Source organism: Erpetoichthys calabaricus, chromosome 9 (genome assembly GCF_900747795.2).
Source record: "Erpetoichthys calabaricus chromosome 9, fErpCal1.3, whole genome shotgun sequence".
NCBI classification, from domain to species: domain Eukaryota; kingdom Metazoa; phylum Chordata; class Cladistia; order Polypteriformes; family Polypteridae; genus Erpetoichthys; species Erpetoichthys calabaricus.
The window spans coordinates 174163001-174185713 of NC_041402.2; the positions used below are offsets into that span (position 1 = coordinate 174163001).

Sequence of the window (22713 nt, forward strand, 5' to 3'; positions counted from 1 at the left end):
CTCAAGGAGCATGCAGATCATTCCACAGCTTTTAGGCCCCATAATCAAAAGCTCGACTACCCACAGTTTTTTTTTTAAACCTTGGTCCCTTTACTAAGCTGGCATCTTGAGATCTTAATTTGCGATGTGGTTTGTAAGTAGAAATAAGTTCAGATAGCTAAGCAGGAACAATGAAGGCCTTATGCGTAAGAAAGGAGGATTTTGAAATCATCCCTAAGCTTAACTGGAAGCCAGTGTAACAACATGAGAACAGGGGTTGTATGGACAGACTTTTTAGTTCTTGTAATGATTCTTGCAGCAGCATTTGGAATGAACTAAGAGCTGCATATCGAAGTATTTGAACAACCGTGAATAACACATTGCTGTAGTCAATCCTGTTAGAAATGAATGAAGGAGTTAACCTTCACTTTTTCTTGTCCCTAAAAGTGGGGTCATACAGAATCTTTAACAGTTCCCCACGACTCTTTTAACGTGCTTCTCATTCCGTGATTGCAAAGTCTCATGCAGCAAGAATTTAGCATCAGCTTTGCATAACTGAATGTGACACGAAATTTGCCTGTTTTGCTCATCACTAGTGGTGTTATAATAATCAGTGCTTTATCTGTATTCAGTCTACTGTGGATACAAGCGAGGAGCTTTGTGGCCATTATATCATCATTGTCAACTCTTCTGAGGAGACAAGCAGATAAGAATTTCTTGAGTGCACATGACAAGAAGCGTGAACATGAATTTTTGGAATCAAAACAGCGACTATGAAACAAGGGCGTGGTGGATTCAGACTTTAGGGTGTCTTTTGACAAACCCAAGTGGGCTTTCAGGTGTCACCTGGCCATTCCTGTCTTTTGGCCCACATTAGTTGGTTGTCCTTTCTGAAAGCTCCTCTCATCACCACATAAATTCTCTGGAGACCAGCTAGCATAACCATTGAGTTCTTGGTCATCTTTATTTTACCAATGCCCTTGTCCCACTGCTGTGCAGTTTGGTCATTACTAAGAAGAGTTGTGATCGGTCCAAACTTCTTCCACTTGAATATTATGGGGGCCACTGTACTCTTAGGATCCGTCAATGCTGCAGAAAAATTTGTAGCTTTCATTACATTTGTGCCTTGATACAATCCTGTACCTAAGTTCTAAAAGCAAATCCTTTGTCCACATGGCTTGTTTTTTGCTGAACTATGTGATCTTTGTGAAACTCGGGCACGCACAGCCGTCCTAACCCCGACACAGACAGGCCAGACACAGGTTTAGTCCACACAACACACAGTTTATTGACACTGTTGCCATCACAGCATACAAGGCACAGAGCACAACACAGTCCCTTTTTGCCACCAGTCCTTCTGGCTCCACTCCTCTTTAAGAGATTTGTCTTCCTCCTCCCGACTCAGGCCCCTTCGAATGAAGTGAGGCAGCCCCTTTTATAGGGCACCCTGAAGTGCTCCAAGCGCTCCCAGATCCTCCAGGTGTGGCAGAAGTGCTGCATCCCATGGCTCTGAAACTGGCAAGGCGCCCCCTGGCGGTGGCCACAGGCCCCCAAGCAGGGTTGAGCTTCCAAGCTCCAAACCTTTGACCCTGCTGTGAGCCAAGGGGGGGGTTGCCCCTCTCATGTTCTGGGGGAGGTATTATCCTGCATCGGCCCTCTCACTTGGTCCATTCATCACAGGGGCGTCCCGACGGGGCAAGAGCCCTGGCCATCTCCATGGAAAGGTGTCTGCCTTTCCAAATGAGGTCCAGTCAGTTGAATTGACCACAGGTGGACTCAAGGTGTAGAAACATCTCAATGATGATCAATGGAATGGGATGTGTCATAGCAAAGGTTGTGAATACTTGTGTCAATGTGGTATTTCTAATAAATTGGCAAAAACGTCTAAAATCCGACTTTTGCTTAGTCATTCTGAGATGTTGAGTGCTGCTTGACAAGGGAAAAAAAATAATTTCAATGATTTTAGCACAAGGCTGCAACATAAAATGTAAACGGGAGTGAAGACTTTCTGTAAATCTCTTTTCGAATGTTATAATTCCTTCTTGATTTTTGTTGTCCATACTTCTCTAAAAAAATTAGATCTGTGTCACATATGGGTGAAAAAATGGGAACTGAGCTGAAATGGGAAGGTAGCCTTTTTAGTTTTTATAATCAAAACTCACCAGGCTGCAATTTATCATCAGACTCTCGGGGTTTAACAACAGAGATGTTACTATTAACAACATGCCGGTGTTTGTGAAAAGAAATGTCACTCTGAAACAACAAAAAGGTGCTCTAATAATTTCACAAATGATATAGAAAATTCTGGATGTGTTTAAAGTGGATCGTAATTTGTAATCACAATGATAAATACAGTAAAGCTGTGAATAAAAAGTTAAAAACCACAAAGCCAGAATTGTACTAATAAGATCCTGAGAGAAAAGTGATAATTGGGGTTACAGATGGACAAATAAAAAGTGTGGTTGAAATGAATAACAAGTGCAAAAATTATGAAAAACATACAGAAAAAAAATTCTGCAGATAGAAAATAGTTCAGAATAATAACACTGGAGAGTATATAACCCACAACCCAGGCATCAAGATACTTAAGGAGGTGAAGACAAGGAATAGTCAGTAGGGCAAAGCGGAGTCAAAGACACAGAGAGAGCAAAAGGCTCTAGGAGTAGTGAAAAGGAAGACTTGGGACTCAGGGTACAGAACCTGCCATTCTGCTGAAAGGCGAGAGCAAGAGCATGGGGACACGGTTGGAACTTGTGAAGAACAGATTTCACACAAATGTTAGAAAGTTTATCTTCATGAATGAACCACAGACACATGGAATAAGTGACCACAATATTGTGGTGGACAGTAGAAACTTTAGGGACCTTCAAATCTCGACTTCATGTTATTTTGTACAATCCAGGTGAATAGCATGGATGAGCTTGTTGGGCTGAATGGCCTGTTCTTGTCACAATTTTTCTAATGTTCTAAAGGTGTGATGAAAGACTTGACAACATGCGTGGGTCATGCCAACCATATGATGACCAATAAGTAACTGAGGAAAGAATATCTCATACAGTAGGACAGAAGTAATGGAGACACAGTATGACAAAGGCAGGGACATTCATAGCTAAGATCATCTTGGGATGGGGTTGTGAGTGGGACACTTGGGTGGATTCCAATGATCAATATAGCTAATTTTCCTGTTTTTGAGGTTTTCTTTCTGCCAGCATGAGATGGCATCCCCTGTTAAATTGTACACAGAGCTAGAAGCAGGACCTGCACAGACCACATCGGCTATATTATCATTGCACTGCCAGCTACAGGTGTCAGCTTTGACTAGAATTGGTGTGATTCATGACTAACTGTCACTTGCTGATACACAATGACATACGGTGTCTATAGGAATTACTGCAATCAAGAATTAGTCATGACTAAAATATGTAATAAATCAAGACTATCATTAAAAGATGTGGTGACACCATAATGAGACTGTCTGAGGAATATGGGACATTTGATCTCACAGAGGACAGGAACAGTAGGCCCAGGGCTGGGGAGAAATGGTAGGAACTGGAGGTCCAGCATGAAAAACAGAGGTAGAAACTGGAGGTCCAGGGTGAGTGGCAAAGGCAAAACCTGGAGGCCCAGGCTGGATGACAGTGGCAGACGTGGATGGGTTAGTCAATACAGGACAAGAAGTAACTGGAGACATAAGGGTAGGAGTGGGATGGTCAAACAAATGGAGGTACAAGTTGAAGTAGAGAGGCAACTGGAGAGTGAAGTCCCAAAAGTGACACCAACATGTGTAGGGGTAGCTGGATCCTTTATTACAGATGTGTATTTTGTAGTGGGCACCACAAACAAGAAGGAAGAATAAACTGGATGTGTGGACAGTAGAAGAAGACTAGAGTGTAACAGCTTAGGGACTTGGGGGCAATCACAGAAGACTCGGTTATAGTGGATTTGGCATTGTAAGTGGACTTACCAAAATAAAACTTGATTACCTGGTCGTTAATATCTCAAAGGGCTGTGTCCTCCTCAGCAAAGAAGCCTGCTCTAGAAAGTTTCTCCTCAATAACTTGTAATTTCTTATAAGAAGATGAAGCAGTATGGAAAGGTAGTCTCTTTGTTGGAGCAGAATAATATTTATAAAAAATTAAACTAACATCCTCCAAAGAGTGTTGTAAAAAAATATCTCAACTTGGAAACATTTTTTTTTATTATTCTGTTCTGATACAGCAATAGTACAATGGAAAAAAAGGCGTGAACAGGCCTCAAAAAACACAATATCTGACTGGGACCTCACTGGTCAGTTTCAATAACAGGCCTCACCCTAGGCAGCCAGTCATCAAACTTAAAGGGCAGGCTTCAAGGTCTGCATATGCCCAAAGTGGGGCTCAGGCTTTAACACTTCACAATACATTAAATTCGCTAAAACACACAAAAAATGATCCTTAACGGAAAGGGAAACCGTAAACCTCTGGCTTGAAAGGACAAAGGTAATGTTGTTTTCAAAGGATTTATTCAATAATCAAAAAAACGGAGGAAAAGCACGAAGAAAGGAAACTGAAATGTAAACTAGTCTAAGTCATAATCCAGAAGGCAGGGACCAAAGATAAACCAGAAATCCACATTAATAGAGTAAATCTAAGAAAACAGTTCCATAATGAAACACGCTCCATAATAGTCAGTAAACCTCTGAGGTCCCTACACCTCAATCAGGAACATACAGTCATGGCAAAAAAGTTTGGAGAATGACACAAGTGTTGGTTTTCACAAAGTTTGCTGCTTCCGTGATTTTAGATCTTTTTGTCAGATGTTTCTATGATACACTGAAGTAGAATTACAAGCATTCCATAAGTTTCAAAAGCTTTTATTGACAATTACATTATGTTTATGTGCAGAGTACATATTTGCACTGTTGGCCCATTCTTTCTTTTTCAAGACCTCTGCAATTCGCTCTGGCAGGCTGTCAATCAACTTCTGGGCCCAATCCTCACTGATGGCAGCTGCCCATTCTTGCACAATCAATGCTTGGAGTTTGTCAGAACTGGTGGGTTTTTGTTTGTCCTCCCGCCTCTTGACCACAAGTTCTCAATGGGATTAAAGTCTGGGGAATTTCCTGGTCATGAACCCAAAATTTTGATGTTTTGTTCTCAGAGCCACTTAGTTTTCACTTTTGCCTTATGGCCCGGTGCTCCATCATGTTGGTCACCAAACTGTTCTTGGATAGTTGGGACAAGTTGCTCTCGGAGGATGTTTGACAGCATGGCAGGGTGAATTGCAGAGGTCTTGAAAATGAAGGGCCAACACTGCAAATATTGACTATTAATGTAATTGTCGATAAAAGCCTTTGAATGTTATGAAATGCTTGTAATTCTATTTCAGTAGACCATAGAAACATCTGACAAAAAGATCTAAAAACACTGAAGTAGAAAATGTTGAGAAAACCAACACTTGTGTTATTGTCAAAACTTTTGGCGATGACTGTAAAAGCAGTCCCTCAGCAGTGATGTCAAGGTGGCCCTGCCCCTTGAGGTTCCACCCATTAAAGACAAGCAGCATAATCAAAAAATATTAAATACACAATACTGGGGCTGGGGGCAAAATGTCGAGAAGAGGACGAGCTAAGGGTGGAGCAGAAGCCCACACCAGACAATGGGGAATGGATAACGAAGGCTTGTGGAAACCTGAGAAGATGCACTGTAGGTGTGATGGGAGGTAGAGGGCAGAAGCTTTGGTGCATTGTGGGGACTGAAGCAGCATCACACCTAGCAGTCTTTAACCTCTCAATCTTTATAATGCACCATGGAGGAATGGAGGCTGGCGTGTTCCCAGCTGTACATGTGTTGACTGTACTGTCTGTACTAACCCCTACTCTCTCTTCTGTTTCCTTTTCCGGTGTCCTTTTGGTGGTGGCTTGCGCCACCACCATCTACTCAAAGCACCGTGATGTTCCAACATTGATGGATTAAAAGCCAGAAGTCTGCATGACCATCATCATCAAGTCCTTCTGTGAGAACCCTAAATACAAAGAGGACTATTTAATTTATGTTAGGTAGAATGCCCAGAGGGGACTGGGTGGTCTCGTGGCCTGGAACCCCTGCAGATTTTATTTTTTTCTCCAGCTGTCTGGAGTTTTTTTTTTTTGTTTGTTTTTTCTGTCCCCACTGGCCATCGGACCTTACTCTTATTCTATGTTAACTAATGCTGTCTTATTTTAATTTCTTATTTTGTCTTTTATTTTTCTTTTCTTCATTATGTAAAGCACTTTGAGCTACTTTTTTGTATGAAAATGTGCTATATAAATAAATGTTGTTGTTGTTGTTGTTGACTGTGTCTTACATGTGGACAACTCGCAGATGGAGCTGGTGTAGTCTTCAGTTCTCGTGTTATGTTGCTAAAGTGAACGCAGGGACTTGATATCGATGGCGCCATTCCCTTTGCACAGCTGGATTTCACAGTCCAGACTTTGTTACTGTGATTTTCCTACGAGTTCTACAGATGTCTCTGAATAAGGATGAAATTGGTGCCGGGGGGATAGTGGCAGCCGCCATTGGTGTGATATAAGAAAACGAACTTGAATCTGCAGCTTCATTTCTTTTGAAAGTGTAATAGTTAAAGGATGAAGTGTGTATGTGGGGGTGGGCAGTCCCCTTTGGTGTGAAATAAACGAATGAACTTGCATCCGCAGTTTTATTTGTTATGAAAGTGTAATGGTTAAAGGCATGATGACAGTGTGCTCAGCCAGCCAAGAGAATTAGTTTGACAGGTGACCCCCCCCCCCCCCCCCCCCCCCCACCAAAACATAAAGAAAGGGACTATTAAAAACTCAGCACAGTGCTTCTGAACATGGTTGCACAGATAGGAGCACAGAAAAAGGGGCCTTTCAGTCATATTCATTTAACTATAATAGTTGGTGAGTGGTCCCGGTAGCTCAGATGGGTCGCTGGTACTAGAGGACTGGATATCTATGACCAGTGACTGACTGGGTAGGACACCCATGACCCATTACATTAAGAAGAGCTTCATGGCTTCCTCTCTTAACAGGGTGGCCAAAGAGATGAAATCTCCTGGAATCCTGAGTTCCATCCATTCACAGCTGAACAGTCCAAGTGTGAAGTACCCTTTGATTCCAGGGCTGCTCTTCTTTCTTGTTTCCTTAGCAGGGTCCACCCACCCATCATATTTCATGTTTGTTTTCTTTTTCTGTGTTTGCTTCGTTCATTTTAAAGTATTACTTTTCATACGTTTATTTTATTTATGCATTTTTGTTACTATTGGTCTTTTTATTTATTAGTCACTTTGTACACATTATATGCTGTCTTATGTTCTTTGTGTTTTCGGGGTGGAGCCTTAAGAGGCGGGGCCACCCCTTGTTGAAGGACCGCCCTCCCTCTATACTGTATATTGTGAGGCTGAGGAGAGGATCCTTGCAGTGGCTCATTAGCCCCCCGTGTTGTAAAGAGTACGTCTCTTCTGAGGATTGATTTTTTCTGGATTCTGGATACTTCTGGTTCTCTTTGGTAGGGTTGTTATATATTTAATTGAATTTTGGGTTTCTTTGTCTTGGAAGACTCTTTAGGTAAACCCTTACTGCCTAATTTTCTGTTCTTTTTTGTCATCTTTGCTATCCTCTTGACTCTAACAAATAAATATCAGCATCTATAAAAATTCTGCTTTGGCGTTGTCTGTTATAATGAGTTCTTTATTTATTTGCCTGTCTCTCTATGGTCGTTGGGCACATATTTTACGTAGATTCCAGGGAATTGAGTTTCACATTGATTTTTGTAAAAATTGCAAGGTTTAATAAGTTGGTGTTTTATAATATTTAATTGGGATGACATTTTGTTTGTTTACTGAATGTTGGCTTTTTGTTCAGTTAGTGTCTGTCATTGCCATGGTGATCCAACCCAACAGCCCTTGAGAAAACGTGGCGCGTGACGTCATTCGGTGTGCTGGCATGAAGGTCGGCTCAAAGGTTTCCTGATCATCCATTGTTAGGATTCTCTGTTTGATTTCACCCAGCTATTTATTTTCTTCGACTGTCCTACTGGTTTTTTGAGCATAATATTTTTTCTGGCTTTGGGCTTTGATTTTTGGGTTGATGTTCTTAACAGTCAGGTGGCAGTCTTTTTGGTATTGGCCTGTTTCCTGACCACGTCTTTTCTACCAGTCTTCACTGCCTCACCTTGAGTCAGTACTTTGTCCTTCTAAGCCAGAGGTTATTTGATGCATTTGGGACATTTTTGAACTTTAAAAGCCTTTTCACTTCTTTGGTCTTTTGTACCCTGAAGCCAGCCAATGGATTTTAGGGTCAGGCTGCCTATTGTGAGGCCTATTTTGTTATGGTCATGCCAGGGTTCCCCCTCTGGCTTAGGTTTAAATTGCCTCTTTTTGTCTTGTTTGTTCACTTTTCAATATTGTTTGTAGTTTTTGCTATAATATTTTTCTGTTAATTTATAATTTGACTATGCATTGTGGATGTTAGGGGTCGCTGTTGCCCCTTTAATCCCAACAGATAGACGCACTGTACACAGGTTTAAAGCACCAAGAAGTATTTTATTACTTTTTCTTCTTGGAATAGTGCCTGTAAACACGACAGCCACCAATAAACAAACAAATACTAAACACAATAATCTTAAATCTCTCCTCCACACGCTCCTAGCAAGTGTTGTTCACATCCTCCCGACTCTGGCTCACTTGCTGGGTCTTCAGCAGTCCTTTATATGGTTCTTGTGTGACAGGTGTCTGGTCACAGTTGCAGGTAATCTAACCTAGATAGCGTTAAAATATCCGACTACGCCGCCCAGTTTTATTAAGAGACTGGGAACTCTTGAAATTTACCAATAATAGCACACAGATAAACAAAAAGTATTGTTGCCAACTATCAAGGAGCACCACATATGCTGATTAGAAACCAATATCCCCAGACATGTTCATTTCTAAGTCAGGTAAATACAAACATTTTACAAGGAAGGAGAAGTTCTTTTATCATAGTTTTGTATTGTTTGTATACTTAAGTAATTAAAACTTCAAAGCAGTGATTCTTTTGCAAGGCAGCAAATACCTATAGAGTGTAGACAGCCATCACAATAATCAGTAACAGGATTACCCAGGAATTTAGCCTTTTAACTTCTCACCCCAGTCCCAACAATGGGTGCCTATTGCCTCTTCATCTACTGTGTTTTAAATGTAATATTTACATGTTCCTTTGCCTAAGAGAGAAACAAAACCACCCAGTGTACAAATAATGTCCCCTTCTGATTCTTGACCCGGAAGTGCTTCTGCTCTTCCGTCCACATGACTTGTCAGCACTTCCAGGTCAGACAACAAATTAAATTTCTTTTATCAGCCCTGAAGTACTTCCGGGCTCCCGTCCTCGTGACTTCCTAATACTACCACAGCACCCCCTGGTGGCACCCTCGGCACCCAACAGGGCTGAGATAGCGAACTCCAAGTCCCAGGATGCCCTGTGGGAATCTGGAGTGCTGTTATACTCCAGGGGGGCTGCCATCTAGCATCTTCTGGGAGGCAGTATCCTAGAAAAGCAGCCTTCCCCCCGTCCTTTCATCTCAGGGGCGTCCTGGCTGGGATGAGCTGCCAGCCGTCTCTTACAGTATTATTTGTTAATGGCATTTCTTTTAGTTTAATGTTTATTTTATTTCCATAATGCCTGTAATCCAGATCATACAAGTCCAATCAATTCTAATTATGACTCTCACTCACATCACTGTAGAGGAGTGCAGTGTGTTTTTATAAAAGTGAGCTTACTGCTTATTTTCCACACAAAACCAAACTAAAATACACCATAATGCACAATACTATGTTTTCTGGGAACTCGCCCATTGCTCTTCCCTAGTAACGCCCATTTCCTGTTTCTTGATTCCTATAATAAAGGCAGAGGATGTGCCCACTGTAAGCCCCACACAGGATTGTACCGCATATTCTTACTGTCTCCAACAAATCTAATTGGCAAAGCAGGTATCACACAACCAGAAGAATCACAACACACATCTGACAGGTGAACAAAATGTCTTTACGTGACCAAAAGGGACTCCAATAATATATTCTCCCATTTCTTCACTAGAGAAACAGTAAATGATGCTTCAGAAATAACTTTGGAAAACACTTCCAGACAGGAGCTAAACAATCTTTTTCCAGTGTCAACTGCATGAATTTTGCTGGTCATGAACCACAATTTGTATTATGAAACCCTTAAGCTTTGCTGTAAGTTCAATTTCATGCAGATCATTTTGCTCATCATTAGATGCAATAGTCCTTGAAACACCGACCTGCTACTTCTGGCACAAAACACTAGTGGCATATCCACAAAAACCCTCACTTAACCCTTGTGGAACTTGACCCAGACGCAGACAGGCAGACACGTTTGTATTACCCCACACACGTTTATTGAGGTACTCCATAATATTACAGTTCACTCACAAACCCCAATACCCCACAGTCCAGGCCAACACAATGCCTTCTCTCTCTCTTCTTCAGACCGCCTCCTTTTCTTCTCCAGAGACCTCGTCCTCTCTACGCTCCTGACTCAAGTCATCCACTGAAGGGAGGCGGCCCCTTTAAATAAGCACCCGGATGTGCTCCAGGAGCGTCCCCAGCAATCTCCCACCGACACGCCCCAGTGTGGTGGAAGTGCTGGCTGTATCCCCGGAAGCACTCCGGGTGTCCCTATTCCTCTTTCCCCCAGCACTTCCTGGTGTGGCGGAAAGTGCTGAGGTCCAGGGTCCTCCAGGTATTGGGGTCCCCCTGGAAGTGACCACAGGCCCTTACAGGGTCGAGCTTCCCAGCTCTGTACCCGTGGTCCCCAGAGCATTCGCCTCCTCGAGGTCTGGAGGAGGCACAAGCCCTCCTCTGATCTTCTTGGGCATCCCGGCTGGGTACCACCCCTATCCGGGTACCACACCCTTAAGCCGTCCTAACCAGCTACAGTCAGTTTCCAATGCAATTTGCCAGCACGCCAGAGCCGAGTATATTTGGCAACGTACATTTGTCGAACAACAACAACAACAACATTTATTTCTATAGCACATTTTCATACAAATAATGTAGCTCAAAGTGCTTTACATGATGAAGAAAAGAGAAAAAAAGACAAAGTAAGAATTAAAATAAGACAACACTAATTAACATAGAATAAGAGTAAGGTCCGATGGCCAGGAGGACAGAAAAAACAAAAAACTCCAGACAGCTGGAGAAAAATATAAAATCTGCAGGGGTTCTGAGGCCACGAGACCACCCAGCCCTCTCTAGGCATTCTACCTCACATAAATGAAATAGTGCTCTTTGTATTTAGGGTTCTCACGGAAGGACTTGATGATGACAGTCATGTAAGCTTCTGGATTTTAATCCATCAATGTAGGGACATCACGGTGCTTTGATTAGGTGGTGGTGGTGCAGGTCGCCACCACAGAAAACTGGAAAAAGAACAGAAGAGAGAGTAGGGGTTAGTACGGATTTTAGAGCCACCATGAATAGTTATAATTAATTGAATATGCAGAGCATCAGGATTCAACTAAGATGAAGCTATGAGAAAGCCATGTTAAAGTAATGAGTTTTTAGCAGTTTTTTAAAGTGCTCCACCGTATCAGCCTGGCGAATTCCTATTGGCAGGCTATTCCAGATTTTAGGTGCATAACAGCAGAAGGCCACCTCACCACTTCTTTTAAGTTTAGCTCTTGGAATTCTAAGGAGACACTCATTTGAAGATCTAAGGTTACAATTTAGAATATAAGGTGTCAGACATTCTGATATATAACATGGAGCAGATTATTTAAGGCTTTGTAAACCATAAGCAGTATTTTAAAGTCAATTCTGAATGACACAGGTAACCAGTGTAGTGACATCAAAACTGGAGAAATGTGCTCGGATTTTCTTTTCCTAGTTAAGATTCTAGCAGCTGCATTCTGCACTCGTTGCAATCGATTGATGTCGTTTTTGGGTGGTCCTGAGAGGAGACCGTTACAATAATCTAGTCGACTGAAAACAAAAGTGTGAACTAATTTCTCAGCATCTTTCAATGATATAAGAGGTCTAACGTTTGCTATGTTTCTTAAGTGAAAAAATGCTGTCCTAGTGGTCTGATGAATATGCGATTTAAAATTCAGGTTACAGTCAACAGTTACCCCTAAATTCTTTACCTCTGTCTTGACTTTTAATCCTAATGCATCAAGTTTATTTCTAATAACCTCATTAAATCCATTATTGAACGCCGCAACCAGCTGAAGTCGGTTCCCAGTGCAATCTGCCAGCACGCCGGCGCTGATCAGTCCGTGCTAAACAGCAGAGCTCATGACCACTGGCGCCCCCTGCAGGCCTGCCTCCTCACTGTCCCTGGGATTCACTAGACTGGCCTGCAGTCATCAGCGTCAGCCTCTCTGTACTTGTGTGCAGCCAGTTCAAGTGCAGTTGGCTCGGTGATTTACTGAATTTCATCAATGGCGTCAGTTGCACCTTGTACATATTGTTCCAGTTGTTTTTAATTTAGTTTTTACAGAAAGATGGACTGATTGTTTCTAAACAGATTTTTAGGACTTCTCTATTCAACTTCCAGGTTGCAGTTAAGAAAGCTAAACATGATTTCTTCGCTGATTTAGTATCCCGTCATTCTAGGAATCCTAGGGTCTTATTTAATTAATTAATGCGGCCATCCACACTCATTTTGTGATGGGATTAAATAGTACTGTTCTTTCGTGTGAGCAGTTTCTTTCATTCTTTGTCAGTAAAATTGATACAATCCGCTGTGGTATTGTTCCAACTGGCTATGAACTTCCTACTGTTAATCATGGCATTGTCTTGGAATCTTTTGATCTTGTCTCACTTTCACAGTTAAAAAGTACTTTTGACACCCTTCTCTGACCTTCTCTCAGTCCTCTTGATATTGTACCAGCACGCCTCTAAGTGGAAGCCTTTGATGTTTTGGGTCCATCTTTACTAGCCATTATCAATGGCTCTATTAGTGAGGGGGTTGTGCCCTCATTTTTTTAAACATGCTGTCTAAAAAAGGCAGAATTAGACCCTGGAGTTTTAGCTAATTTTCACCCAATTTCCCAATTGCCATTTCTGGCTAAAATATTAGAAAGAATTATTTATAATCAATTTGTTGAATAGCTTAACTCCAATAATTTATTTGAGATCTACCAATCTGGCTTTAGGTATCATCATGGTGTTGAGACAGCCATCCTGAAGTATTCAATGACATCTCTATTATTACTGACTCGGGTGGCGCTGCAGTCCTTGTCCTCCTTGACCTGTCCGCTGCCTTTGACACTATTAACCATGAGACGTTGCTGTTGCACCTCGAACATCTTGTTGGGCTTAAAGGGGCTGCTCTTAACTGGTTCAGGTCATATCTAACTGGTAGACACTTTTCAGTGACTTTAAATTCCTCTTTTTTGTCTTCTGCTCCTCTTAAATGTGGTGTTCCTCAGAAATCCATTTTGGGTCCTATTTTATTCTCTTTACACCTTCACCCTACTGGAGCTATTTTTAGGAAATTTAACATTTCTTTTCACTGCTATGCTGATGATACATGGGTTTATATTCCTGTCTGCAACTCTGCAATGAATCATCTGCACAACTGTCTTTTTGAACTAAGATCCTGGATGGCTAATAATTTTCTTGATCTGAATCAAAATAAAACGGAGGTGCTAATAGGGGTCCATCAGCTAAAGTCCAAATTGGTCTTGGACTTCTCGGCTCTTTCTCTGTCTTTTGCAAACCTCAAGTCCGCAATCTAAGTGTTATCTTTGACAGTAACCTCTCTTTTGCAACTCACTGTATTCTGGGATTAGTAAATCCCAGATAACGCAGGTTACAGTTGGTCCAGAATGCTGCCTCTCGCTTTCTGGTTGGGGCAAGAAAGTCTGATTCTGTTTCTCCAGTATTAGCTTCTTTACACTGGCTGCCTGTCTGTTTTCGAATCGGTTTTAAAATCTTGTTGCTAGTTTTTAAATCTTTACATGGTCTTGCTCCTGCCTATTTATCTGAATTGTGTGTTTTACACCAGCCATCTAGAGTGCAGCTTAGATCTTCCGGTCAGTTGTCTCTTGTGGTCCCTCGTACCAAGTGTAAAACTAAGGGGGACAGACAGGGCTTTTGCAGCTGCTGCTCCTCGCCTGTGGAACTCTTTACCTCATCATAGAAAGGAGTCGTCTATAATGAACTGTTCAAAACAAGATTAAAGACTCATTTCTATTCACTTGCTTTCCGTGACCTTCAGTAATATGGATGGTTTCCTCATTGTGATTATGTAACCTTACTTCTATTTATTATTTATTTTATTTATGTTCATTTATTTTATTTCTATTTATGTTATATATGTTAATTGTGTGGTTTTTTTTTTTCTTCTTTTATTGTAAAGCACTTTTGCCACAGCATTCCTATGTTGTTTTAAATGTGCTATATAAATAAATTGGCATTGACATTGACATTCTTTGGCAGTGTGTAAAATGATCAGTGTTGCAGTAATTGTGATGCTCTTTGCATGAAAAAAAATATATGTGTTCCATTAATATTATACATTTTCTTTGTGAATTGTGAAAAAAAAAGTATTTGGCGTCCAGGGGTGCATTAACCCCCAAGTATGTGGCAGTTTAAGGGTTAATGTCCACTCTTCCTGGTATTGTGGTTCCACGGTACACGAACGCTGCTACAAGGAAATAAAAATACTCTCAAAGTCGTAGACATGAAATGTTTAGGAAGAATTCTGAGCAGCTCTGTTTGAAACAGAATAAGTAACAAAGCCATCAGAAAGTGGCTCTCTAATGAACTCACCATATTTGAGGAAACCCAAAAGCATGGAGTTCAGGGGTTTGACTGAATCTGCTGTATGGATTTCACATGTGTGTACAGAATGGAAAGTACACATGAACAAGAATTTGTCAAAATTAAAGCTCAGCCTGGTCGAACCTAAAGAGAGCCCCTTCAAGAAACAGTACAATGAAGGGAAATCCCACGTGATGTAGTTGATAGCAACCTTTCTTGATTCCTGCAGGTGTCGTTGAGTGTACTCACCATGGAGCATTGTACAAGGCATTGTTTCTGTCTCTGATGCATCTTTAGGATTGCAGTCACCAAGACTGTCATCATAATAGGCAAACTAGGCATTGTACTACAAAGTGGCACCTACAGCAGCATACTGGCTGTGGAGTCAACCGACACCAGACATGTGCATAACTGGACCCTTGAACTGGACCCATCTGAAGGCTAACCTGTTTATCCAGTTTACCTAGGAGGTCCAGATACTTACCTTGACCTGTGTGAGCCCAGAACTGGTTGTCATTTTGACGAGTTGAATTTCTGGGTTCCAGCCTCAAGGATCAAGGAGAGGATTAGTCAATTACTAATGTAACTGTAAGTGTCAAAAAGACTGGGAGCTTTATAGTGTGGTGTACAGCTGGGGATCCTACCCAGCCAGGATGCCAGGGACAATACCTCCCCTGGGCCACAAGAGGGCAGCCACCCTGGTCTGCATGGGGCCCACGGGATCAGAGCTTAGAAGCTCAACCCTTTTGGGGCCCATGGCCACCACCAGGGTGCGCCCAGAAGATTGTGGAGCCCTGGACTGCAGCACAACTGGAAGTGCTTCCGGAAGAGATTCTAAGGACTCCCGGAGTGCTTCCGGGTGCTCATGCGGCACTTCCGTCACACCAGGAAGTGCCATCAGAAGATCATCATGAAGCACCTGGAGCACATCCGGGGTGTTATAAAAGGGGCTGCTTCACTCCATTAGTCAGGATGAAGAAGACAGAGCTTGTGTGTGGAGGAGTGAAGGTGGCAGGAAAAGAAGAAGAGAGAGAGAGAAAAGGGACTGAGTTTGGCTGGTTTGAGCATTGTGTGTGCAGAAGAACGTTAATAAATGTATGTGTTTTGGACCTTTGGTGTCTGTCTGTCTGTGTACGGGGGCTGAATTACCAAAATAGTATAAGTTTTCTAAACTCTTTTGGGACTCCCTCCAACAGGATGACACGCCGAAGAGTGTCTGTGGAAGACAGCTTATTCATTGCCAGGGCAACCTCAGGCTCCCATCGCTGCAGTAAGCAAATCCGAGCTGACTGCGGTCACGTTACAAGTGCCTGTCGTCGATAGGTGAACATTATAAATGCAGGGAACAGGATTACTTGACCATTAACCTGGCCACTACCCTGCCTGACTGCTGTGTCTGTGTATAGGAGAGTGGTAGATCCCACTACAATAAATAACCGTGCTGTTCCTGTTTCAAGATGAATAAAGCTGGTGTTAATAAAGTACTGAGACTCAGCCTCGTGTTTTGGGTGCAAGACAGGGACACACACGTCCCGATAGAGAGAGCCCTAACAGGTGCCATGGGCCTGCTTCTGGTTTATCGATTACCTCTGATTGCTAGTAGTTCTTAAAGATCACCCATTTGAACTTCTCCAGTCTGCTCACCTCTGTTGGGGCACCAAGTGTGCAAGCACAGAACCTGCAGTTTCTGCCCCTTTTGAACCCTTGTTTTAATCTTCTGTCTTCCTCTTGACTCGTATTTTCTTTCTGCTTGGCTGCTTTCCTGAAGAGAGACCTTTTTAACTTTGCACTTTTATATTTCTTTATTCATCCCCTTCTTTCAAAACATTTATTTGCCAGATGAATCAGAGTGTCTTTGAAATGTCACTCTCGATTACTAACAGTACAATTTGTGTGTCCTTATTTTCCCACTCTGCCTTCTTCTTGTTCGGTATGGATCCTTTGCTTTTCTCACATTACATACCTCATCAGCGTTTTTCCAGGCTCAGCAGACTCGTTCCGGTTAGCAAACGAAGCGAACAGGTCGGTGCATGGCGCCATCTCTCATTGTCCTTGAACACCTTGACAGATGAGGTATCTGCGTTTGGATGCTATTTATTGACTGCAGCACTTCCTTTATTGCGGGTTTAGAAAGTTACCTGAGGAACTAAATCTGCAAAGAGATACAAGACTTCCTGTCGGGCAGACCACAGGCAGTAGGGCTCTGCAACAAAAGTGTTGATGACCAGAGCCTCCTGGGTCCTTTGCCTGCTTCGACTGTATAGTCAAACTCCACCACAATCCTGTCGCCTATTGTGCTGATAAGGTGGAATTAGGGCTGACAAACAGCACGGAGGAGACCGCACACAGGAGTAGAGATGGCGCAACAACAGCTGACTGCTCTGAGGCACTAAAACATACGGAATCCATTGTGGGAATCAAGAGAACCAGAGGAAACCTAACCCCATTCAGGCTTAATGGAGCAGCAGCGGAAACTAGCAGGGCATTGAGAGACCCTCAGGGTCATGGGGGGGCTGCAGTCGAGGGAAACTCTTAGCTGGTTCGCCATCCTTGAGTTATTAGACAGTGCATAAAACATGCAATAACATAATATGACATGATCTAAAGTAACATAACACAACCTGATTTACTTGACATAACCTGACATGAAAAGAAATAACATAACATAACATAAAGTAATGTAACATAATGTAAAGTATGAAAAATATATCAAACATAATATATGATAAGAAATTATGCAAGTTAACTTAACATGATATAATATAACATGGAGTGGCCTGACATAACATAACATTACAGAACACAACATGAAATGATGGAATTTAACTTTACATGATATAGCATAACAAGGAGTGTCATGACATGAAATGCCATAACATTACTTTACATGAAATTATATTCTGGATATAACATGAACTGACATGATGTAACATAACAAAAACATGTGACATGATCTAAATAGATAATCTTGTCTTAACAGGACATAACATAATGTAATGTAGTGTAATATAACATAACATATGAAATTATGTAAGTTAACATAACATAACATTAACATAAAATGATGGAATTTAATTTTAAATGATATAGCAGAACAAGAAGTGTCATGACGCGAAATGAGATGACATTACATTACATGATGGGACATGATATTCTTCATATATCATAACATAACGTAATGTAATGTAATGCATCATAATATAACATAACATGAAATTATGTAAGTTAACATAACATAAAAAAACAACAGGAAATAAAATGATGTAATTTAACTTAACCTGATATAACATAACATGGAGTGGCCAAACATGAAATGCTATAACATTACTTTACATGAAATGATATTCTGGACATAACATGAACTGACATGATGTAACATAACAAAAACATGTGACATGATCTAACTAGATAATCTTGTCTTAACATAACATAACAAAACTTAACATAACATAATGTAATGTAGCATAATATAACATAGCATATGAAATCATGTAAGTTAACATAACATAACATAAAATGATGGAAGTTAACTTTACATGATATAGCAGAACAAGAAGTGCCATTACATGAAATGCCATGACATTACATTATGTGACATGATATTCCTTACATAACCTAACATAACATAACAACAGGAAATGAAATTATGTAATTTAAATTAACCTGATAATAACATAACATGGAGTGGCCAAACATAAAATGCCATAACATTACTTTACATGAAATGATATTCTGGACATAACATGAACTGACATGATGTAACAAAACAAAAACATGTGACATGATCTAACTAGAAAATCTCGACTTAACATAACATAACATAAAACATAACATAACATAATGCAGCGTTTCTCAACCTTTAAGTATTTGCAACCTGAGTTTTCATAACAGTTTTAATCGCACTCCCCTAACGTTTTTTTGAAACCCTAATAAAATTTATTCCTATATTTTTTGCTGTCGATATGCCGCTACAAGTTTAAAATTTTCCTACGTGTAGCGAAATTATGGCACATATAGTAACATTCGCACCCCCCCACAGTATGAGAATCACTGACATAATGCAATGTAGCGTAATATAACATAACATATGAAATTATGTAAGTTAACATAACATAACATTAACATAAAATGATGGAAATTAACTTTAAATGATATAGCAGAACAAGAAGTGTCATGACATTCCATTCCATGATGTGACATGATATTCTTCATATAACATATCATAACATAACATAACATAACAACAGGAAATTAAATGATACAATTTAATTTAACCTGATATAACATAACATGGAGTGGCCAAACATGAAACACTTTACATGAAATGATATTCTGGACATAACATGAACTGGATGTAATTTAACGTCAAATGATGTAACATAACACAGAGTGGGTTGGCTTGACATGCCATGCCATAACAATACATTATATTATGTGACATGACATAACATGGGAATGGCATGATGCAACACAACATAATAATTTGACATGACATATCTAAATATTCTCGTTTTAACAGAATAATCCATCCAAAACTGATATTTTTATATTTTACCCTATATAGCATGTAGAAAGTGTCAGAGGAAAAAAAAATAATCTCATGCTTTCATGGAGTAATTACATATTGAATATTCAAACTCAACATAGCACACTGTCAACCAGTTCTGGACAATGGCAAACAATTAGAAATGCATCCATGGAAAAAAGAAACAAATTCTCATGTAACTCATTTTGCATAATCCTCATGTCCAATATCCATTCATATGGTCAAAACATGTAAACTGTGTGCAGTTTTTGCTAAATATTATTAAGAGTTAATTCCTGGAAGCTCTGCATAAAATGTCAACAGGAAACATGATATAAGATGTCATTCCCACAATGCAGTGTGTTTGAATTGAAGAGGCTGGTTGGTATGGCTGTGTCTTCACAGATGGTGGACACATTTTCAAATGTATTTTGTCCAAATGGAAGTGTTTTTGTTTGCCTACAAAGACATCTTTTCAGAATTGGGCTGAGCTGGGACACTTGGAAATTCACCTTATATATAAATATTTACATACAGTATAGTGAAAACAGAACAGACAAAGGTGAAGTTAAAGGGTTGAGGATGCCTCTGAGTATTCCATTTAATATCAACAATGTTAGAAAACATGAAAAAGAAAAAGAATACTGAACAAAAGAAAGAGCTATGAATTTCAGTTCATTTATGTCTGTTTTTTTGGACATTGAGTTTTGATTAACGCTTAGGCTCTGTTGTCACCATTTCCCGATGTTTGCTTTTGACTCAGGCTTCTCTCTTTCATCCCCTGGTTCTTTGTTACTGTGCCTGCATTGCCTTCCAGTTTTTTATTTATTTATTATTTATTTATTTTTTTGTCAGCCTTGGCAGAACAGACTTATGTGGTTTCAGAAGCCCAAACTAAGAAAAGCAGCCATGGGTGGAGCACAAGCCCAGAAAGGATAAAGGGGAGGGGCTGGGGGTGGAGCCTGAGCTACACTGAGAGGCACAAGACTGAGACTGTTATAATTCATTTGCAGCCTGTACGACTGTTTTGCACAAAGTTTAATAAAGTTGTTATGTTTTAATATTGTTCACATATTTTCATTGTTATTTTGAGGATGTCATCACAACACCATTTTGTGTGCAGTTTGTGTGATGGTAGTCAGCATTTCACGACAAGTTCTTCTTGACTGCAGACACGTTGTTTATGTGCTTCATGCCACACACCCAGTGCTGCTGGGATATTATGTAATAATGCAGGTATTTGTCTCTCTATTATAATAAAAAAATCCTGGGATGAGACGAGACTTTTTGCCTGGGATGGGATGTGATTTTTTCGGAGAAACACTTTCATGTCCCACAAGACAAGACTTTGTGCCAAGAGATTTAACCACACTTGGGAATGGAAATAAAAGACAAAGTGTTGATGACAAAGTAGAACATCGTAAAATTTGAAAGTCTCAAAAAAATGATAGTAAAGATCGCAGTGATGCAAACAAACATAAATTATTACTCTGTGAAATAATGGAAAAGAGAAAAGAGATCAAATATATTGTTCAGCTTTAAACTTTAAGTCAGAGACTTGTAGATTGTGTAATTCGTGTTGCCATCAGGGAAAAGTAGTGCTTCTTCTCAATGAAGTGGCGTATCCGTGAGAATGAAAAGATTTGTTGTTTGGTGAAAGTGAAATCCACATACGCGAGCGGCAGAGACGCGAAGTGGCTGGTGCGTAACGCAGGCCGGCGGGGTTGGCAAGTGAAGCGAGTAGGGGGAAAAGCCCCCCAGTACTTTAATATAATAAGCATTGCACTAGGCTCCTCATTACTTTAAAAAGTAAACAATCTCATAACTTGCTTTTAACATGTTGCTTTAAACGTGTTACCCCACTGCTTTCGAGATTGTGCACTGGACGTTTGCAGGGAGACCAATGATTATTTATAACTAAATATTTTATTAATAATAAATTCAAAAAATAAGACAAGAATCAAAGGGTTTGCCTACAAGAGGCAAACTAAGAGCTAATGAAAGCAGGCCACAAGTGAAATTTCAACAAACTAGAATGTTACATATACGTGCAAACACTCAGGGAGTATTGTAAGAGGAAAGGCGTGAGAGTAGACGTGACCAAATCAAAGTCACCAATGCCCAAGGTCAAAACTGGGACAAACACAAAAATTAGAACTTCAGAGTTTTGTAAGGCAGAAGCAAAAGGTGAAGTCTAACAACAAAACCGAAATGAGAAATCCAAAATGAAAACTCACTTCCTGATTAGGGGCGGCACGGTTCGCTTCCCGGGTCCTCCCTGCATGGAATTTGCATGTTCTCCCCGTGTCTGTGTGAGTTTCCACCAGGTGCTCTGGTTTCCTCCCACAGTCCACAGACATGCAGGTTAGGTATATTGGCAATCCTAAATTGTCCCTAGTGTGTGATTGGTGTGTGTGCCCTGTGGTGGGCTGGCGCCCTGCCCAGGGATTTGTTACTGCTTTGCGCCCTGTGCTGGCTGGGATTGGCTCCAGCAGACCCCCGTGACCTTGTGTTAGTATATAGCTGGTTGGATAATGACTGACTGACTTCCTGATTAGAAGCTAAACCAACAATGAGAATGTCTGTCATCAACAAACTTTTAGGTAAGTATTCAGGCCATTTTGTGCTCGGGTGCCTCCTGATCCTTTAACTTCTCCTTGAGAGGTTTCCAGAACTTGATTAGAGTCCATCTGTGGCAAACTGAATTAAGTGGACATTGTTTAGAAATGCACACGTGTAGCATTGCATATTGGGCCACAATACACACAAAACGCCATAACAAAGACAAAGCCATGAAGTGCAAGGGTATCTCTGTAGACCTCTGTGATGAAACTGGGCAAGGAGATCAGGCCAAGGGGATCAGACCCTTTCTAAAGCATTGAGTGATCCCCAGGTCACAGTGGCTTCCATAATTGTGAAACGGAAGAAGTTTGGAACCACCAGAACTCTTCCTAGAGGTGGACATCTGGCCAAAGTGTATGATCAAGAATCCAATGGTCCCCCTAAAAGAGCTTCAGAAGTTATCTGCTGAGATGGGGGAGTCTATTAGAATGACAACAATCTCTGCAGCACTCCATCAATGAGGCACAAATGATAGTCCACTTGAAGTTGCCAAGATGCTTTTAGAAGACCCAGAGAGCAGAAGCAATTACAGACAAAAATTGAACTCTTTGGGCAGAGCTCCAAACACAATGGGCGGTCTGAAAATCGAGAGTCCACCTTATGAGAAGGATTTAGGAGTCACAGTGGACTCTAAGCTATCGACTTCCAGACAGTGTTCAGAAGTCTAACAGAAAGAATGTCAGGTTATATAAGGCCTTGATGCGTGGAGTACAAGTCACAGGAGATTCTGCTCAAGGTTTATAACACACTGGTGAGGCCTCATCTGGAGTACTGGGGGCAGTTTTGGTCTTCAGGCTACAAAAAGGGCATAGCAGCACTAGAAA

At 40.9% G+C, this 22713-nt stretch overlaps 1 long non-coding RNA gene across 1 annotated transcript in view; it reads left to right on the forward strand.

Annotated features, from left to right (window-relative positions):
• LOC127529157 (uncharacterized) overlaps positions 1–12183 on the forward strand; it is a 223506-nt gene extending 211323 nt beyond the window's left edge. Inside the window, exon 2 of the long non-coding RNA XR_007935841.1 lies at positions 11362–12183. This is a non-coding gene — a long non-coding RNA (uncharacterized LOC127529157). The remainder of the gene's footprint in view (positions 1–11361) is intronic.
• The last annotated feature ends 10530 nt before the right edge of the window (positions 12184–22713 follow it).